At 36.3% G+C, this 6,102-nt stretch overlaps 1 pseudogene; it reads right to left on the reverse strand.

Moving 5' to 3' along the window:
• Positions 1-1,938: 1,938 nt before the first annotated feature.
• LOC107566089 (GTPase IMAP family member 8-like) lies at positions 1,939-3,662 on the reverse strand (annotated as a pseudogene).
• Between the last annotated feature and the right edge of the window lie 2,440 nt (positions 3,663-6,102).

Consider the following 6,102-nt stretch of genomic DNA (forward strand, 5'->3'; position numbering starts at 1 on the left):
ATATATAAATAAATTAAAAAACATGATTGAGAAATAAAGCACACATATTTTTGTTTACATTACATTTATTGGTAACGCTTTACATTAAGGTTTCCTTTATAAAGGGTTTTAAAGGTGCTCATAAATGACTAATAACTCATTTACAAATGCATTATAAATCACTGATAAGCAGTTATTAATGCATGAATATAAAGGGTGATTTTAATGCAATACCTGCCAAATAGTGAGCCATTTTTAACTCACGTTATAAATGCTTAACAAATATATTTATATATACTTACTTCACTCAAAACCAGATTCCTGATTTATTTCATGATGCAGCAAAAATACTCATATTAGCGAGGCCGAAGGGTGTTGTATTTGTGTTTTTCTCATTTATATCTCATGACTTGTGTCACTTTTCTTACGATTTTTCTTACCAGAAGCTACTCTGTACCTGACCCATGATTATCTGCAAAAGTGCATGATGCCTATCACAGTAATGATTTAAAAAATTGATAGGGGACATACAAACAAATAATCATCAATTGTATAGATGTGATGCTTAGTTATAATTTGGTGGTATACTTGATTGTTTTCTGAATTGTTTAATGTGAGTTTACTTGTATAAGCCACTTTTTGTGTGACGTTATACTCAGTAATGTTCCAATGTGCTGCAAAAGAAAAGATTGATCTTTTTGTTTCAAGTTTAAAGTTGTTTACTGATATAGTGCAACAACAATAACTACACTTCACCAGAAAAATACCAACATGTTCTGTGTGTGCAATAATAATCAATAAATAAATTATTAGTGTCCGCTTTACATTAAAGTTAACTTTGACAGGTTACTAATGTTTGTAATTCATTAATAAATGGTCCACAGCTGTTCACTTAACATCAAGCTTTCCAAGTAACTAATATTGGAATTAAAATTTTCATTATTAATATCTCATGAAGTCGTGGTTGTTTTTTATGTCCCCTATCAGTTTTTAATCATTACTGTGATAGGCATCATGCACTTTTGCAGATAATCATGGGTCAGGTACAGAGTAGCTTCTGGTAAGAAAAATTGTAAGAAAAGTGACACAAGTCATGAGATATAAATGAGAAAAACATAAATACAACACCCTTCGGTACACCCTATGTTTTTTTCTGCATCATGAAATAAATCAGGAATCTGTTTTTGAGTGAAATAAGTATTTATAAATATATCTGTTAAGCATTTATAACATGTGAGTTAAAATGGCTCACTATTTGGCAGGTATTGCATTAAAATCACCCTTTTTATGTATGCATTAATAACTGCTTATCAGTGATTTATAATGCATTTGTAATTGAGTTATTATTCGTTTATGAGCACCTTTATAAACCCTTTATAAAGGAAACCTTAATGTAAAGTGTTACCCAACACCCTGCAGTCTTGCTATAAAAGTCATTTTTTTGCTGCATCATGAAATAAATCAGGAATCTGGTTTTGAGTGAAATGAATATTGAATATGAAATGAATAAATGAGTATGAATAAATATATTCATTAAGCATGTATAACATGCGAGTTAAAAATGGCTCACTATTTGGCAGGTATTGCATTAAAATCACCCTTTTTATGCATGCATTAATAACTGCTTATCAGTGATTTATAATGCATTTGTAAATGAGTTATTAGTAATGTATGATCACCTTTTTAAACCCTTTATAAAGGGAACCTTAATATAAAGTGTTACCCATTTATGCATTCAGAAGACACTTTTACCCAAAGTGACCTGCAGCTGCAGTAAAGGAATAGAAGCAATTCCTCACAGAGCTAACAATATTCATAATGTACAATGCCAGGCTTATTAGAAAGGTAAACTATAAAACAAGTTGAAGCAGAGATGAAATGCAGGGAAGAGAATTTTGTCTCGGTTTAGTTGAAGGCGCTTGCCGATAGTCTTGTGTATGTGATCATTATTGAGGTTTCTCACTGAACTCTGCACACTGTCTGTTTTGCTAGTTTTCCAGTGGCTTTAATTGCGAGTCTTACTGCATCTATGCGACTGATTCCAATGCTTTCAGTCTCTTTTATAGCGCACTCTTCCTCTTCTGGAGTCACCACAACCTTCCCCATGATTTTGGCTACAGCAATGTATGCTTTATTAAATATAACATGCTCAGCATCCTGTCGTGACTAAGCTCCAGTTTATTTTCTGCCATTCAGTTAGAATGCCACCTTTCTACTTCTGCTTTAACTGCTCCAGTTTTTCACAGTTTCTGCTTCTGAATCTCCTGAATGCAATTCTCTGCTCCCTCAAACATGTCATTTGTAAAGTGACCTCCATTTTCTGTCACCACCTCCTCTAATTTACTGAGTAGAGCTTTGAACTGTGGGTAGCGAGAAGATTGGTTGTTCAGACAGAAGAATCTGTTTACACACACAACTCTCTACAAGTTTTTGAAGATCTGGATCACTTTCCTGCAGAAACTCGTCTATAGTTTTATTTTCATCCTTTAACTGATCTTTGTGGGTAAAGACTATTACAATATATTTTTCTATCTGTTCTCCAAACACTTCTATGAGCTGCTCTACTGTATTTTTCTATTCTATCTTCTATTCTTTATTATTAGGAGATTTCTTTACCCATCCTTTCATTGGTTTTTGAGCTGCACTGTTTTGATTCAGAGTTTGAACCGGCTGGAGATTTGAATACTTTGCTGCCGATGAAGGTGTTTCCAGTGGCACTTTTTCCAGATCCAGTTTTTCCCAGCAGAACCAGCCTGATTTGGTCTTTCCAGTTAGGAATCCGAATCTTCATCTGAAACTACAACACAAAGATCAGTACTGATAGAAAGGCCTATACTGATACTCTTTAGATCAGTGTGATGAAACACTAGTGACATACACAGTCAGCAACATGCCATATTGTGATACTGAAGTAATTTATGATGGCAAAATCAAAATCATAATCTTATGCTTGACATCCTTGCTCGATCTTCTTCTCATTCGGTCCATGATAAATGTCCCTCTGTTCTCCATCATCATTGCTTCAGTCTTCTGCAGTAGTTCTTGTACTTATTATTCCACTTTATTCTTGTTATTGAAACAGTGAGACTTTCCTCCACATTCATTGACCAGCTGCTGGAGATCTGCATGATCTTGGTCGTGTAGATATTCATCAATGGTTTTATCCAGATCCTCCAGTTCATCTCTACGTGTGAACAGAATCATGATGTATTTCTGAACTTCAGCACCAAATAAACACTTAATAAAATCCAGGATCTCTTCCTCATTTTGCACAGGTTTCTCCAGAGACACGGTGAGCAGAACTGAACTGAGACCTGCTGAACATCCAGAGACCAGCTGCTCTTCATTCAGATCTAGACAATCAATCACAGCAACCTGCTTCCCACAGATCTGTGTTACAGCATCACAAACTTCAGCTTCATGTTTCTTAACTTTACACTTTCTTTCTCCCAGTATAGTGTTTCCAGATGAGCAGGCCTGTGAAACACGTACTGATTACTTTGTCTGTGCTTATTTATGGATTTTGATTAGCTAATATTTCCTCTGGATTTGTGAAGTAGTACTATATTATATATTTGTATCGTATGTTAATGCTTTTGCCACCGTTCGCTCGCAAAACTTTGCGTTCCTTTATCCTATGAACATATATTGTATGTATCATATTTTGTCCCCATCACCATCATTTTGAATGTATTCTTCCGATCCAATGCTGCTGTGGGTGCCGTCGCCACCTTCACTGTCTGCCAACCACAAGGAGAAGCCTTCCTAGAAAAACAAATATATTAATATATATATATATATGTTTGTCAAGTCAATTCACCTTTATTTATATAGCGCTTTTAACAATGCAGATTGTGTCAAAGCAACTGCACAGAATTAATTAGGAAAATAGTGTCAATAATGCACAGTGATAATAGTACACACTAATTTTTCAGTTAAAGGCAGTTCATCATTGAATTCAGTGATGTCAACATCCAGCTCAGTTCAGTTTAAATAGTATCTGTGCAATCATTTGCAATTAAGTCGACAATATCGCTGGAAATGAAGCTAATGAAAATGTTGCTCATTAACATCAATAAATCAAAAGATTTGTGTAAAACATGTTGCTGCAGCAAATATAAACTCACCAGGTGCCGAGCTGCTATTCAGTGTTGTTCAGCCCTTCTTCCACTTTGGTAATATAATGAAAATGCTCCTCCATGTTGCAGCTGCATCAGCATGTTACCTGTAGTGGAGGCACGCGACTTGTGTGTTCTTTCCCTGAAAATTTTTATTTGCTAATTCTTACAAAAGGGCTTTGTTTTGCAGATGTTTATAGCACAGCAATGAAGTAAAAATCAAAGTGAACTGCATGAGCAGAACGCACGTAACACCTAAGAAACACACACTGCACACTATAAAAGAGAGTTGAATAATCTTCATTCATTCTGTCAGTAAAATGCTGCATGAAATCTAATTGGCTGAGAGGGAACTGCAGCTGGAATTCTTTTGACAATCATAGATGGATCTTTAATTTCGTTACAATTTAATAATATTTAGCAATATTAATCAAATGTATATTAGAAATGGCTGGAATTGGGGTGCTTGGATGATTTGTACAAATAAATAACCCAGTCTGTCTAACTGGTTGGTCAAACCTCTCGGAGCGATTTATCTAAAAACAGCATCTTATTGTCAGGGGTGGTAAAGGAAGAGGAATCAGTTGCAGCGATAACAAGGATTTTATTGAGATTCAAAACAAACAGGAACGAAGCCACTGTCCGAGAGGGTAATCTGGAGAGATCCCAACCAGGTCCGGGGAAGAGAAAGTCAGCTCAACAGCAGGTATCTAGGAAAAGGGGGTTGCCAGAGCAAATGGCCGCAAGTAACAGTCCACGAGCAACGAGACAGTCTAGCCCTCCAAGTAATTCCAGGGGCCAGAGAATGGCGATGGTGGGAGGGAGAGGGAGAGGAACTCCAGGAGGGAGCAGGGAACGCTGGGCAGCGAGGGGAAGGAGGCAGGAGGCAGACAGAAAGGAGTCCAGCAGCCAGGGCAGATGGGGGGCTGGAGAGGGCAGAGGGGAAGGGGAAAAAAACAAACACAAAACTAAATGGCTGGAGCTAAAACTAGGAACTAGGAACTAGAAAGAACTGGGCTGGATCAAAAGAAAACCCCTAATATCAAAAGCAAAATAAAAGCTAAGGAAAACAGGCTAACAGTCAACAGCGACAAGAGCCAGGTTAACTCAGCAGAGCAGAGATTTCGATCTGGCACTGGACAGAAAACGAGGGGAATATAAGGGTGACTACTGATTAGAAACAGGTGTACCCCTAACGAGATAAGATAATGAGAGGGGCGGGGTAACAATAGACAATAGAGCACATGGCAACATAATTACCAACTGACAGCCATGTGCTCCAGACAGACCAGAGCTGCGTCCGAAATCGCATACTTCCATACTATATAGTAGGCGAAAAACAGTATGCGAGGCGAGTAGTATGTCCGAATTCATAGTATTCGAAAAACAGTAGGCGAGAAGTACCCGGATGACCTACTACTTCCGCCCGAATTCATTCTCTCCCTCTCTCGCTCTATTTATCCAATTGTGTATTATGTATTCATTCATGTTTATTCATTGATTCATGTCTTTTGATTGTCCTGTGTATTTTTATGCCTTTATTTATAACAAATTACTTTATTTCGTTGCTCCAAATGAGCCTCTGTCATGGTGTTCACAGACATGACTTTTTATTCTGAGGTAAAATTTGCTAGCTAAATAGGTGATTGTACTTACCTTATTTGATAAATGATTTACAAGCTGTCGACGAAGGCGTGATCTTTTATTTATTTAGTCATTTATTAGAGCGCTTTTATCCAAAGCGACTTACAACCGAGGACACCAGAAGCAATCAATTGTAGTATTAAAACAACTAAAAGCTAAAACTATAAATACTACCTATACACATTTTAAAAATATATATGTGTATGTACAACCACACACACACACACATATATATATATACACATTTATAAATTCAATATATATTTCATTTCCATTTAGTTTGCTGAAGTATTAAAATAACTCCAATTAAATAAAACTAAAAACTTAAAAGACCTATACAGACATAATAAATTCAGACATA

The sequence above is a fragment of the Sinocyclocheilus grahami genome, unplaced genomic scaffold, assembly GCF_001515645.1.
Source record: "Sinocyclocheilus grahami isolate Dianchi unplaced genomic scaffold, SAMN03320097.WGS_v1.1 scaffold1046.1, whole genome shotgun sequence".
NCBI lineage: Eukaryota > Metazoa > Chordata > Actinopteri > Cypriniformes > Cyprinidae > Sinocyclocheilus > Sinocyclocheilus grahami.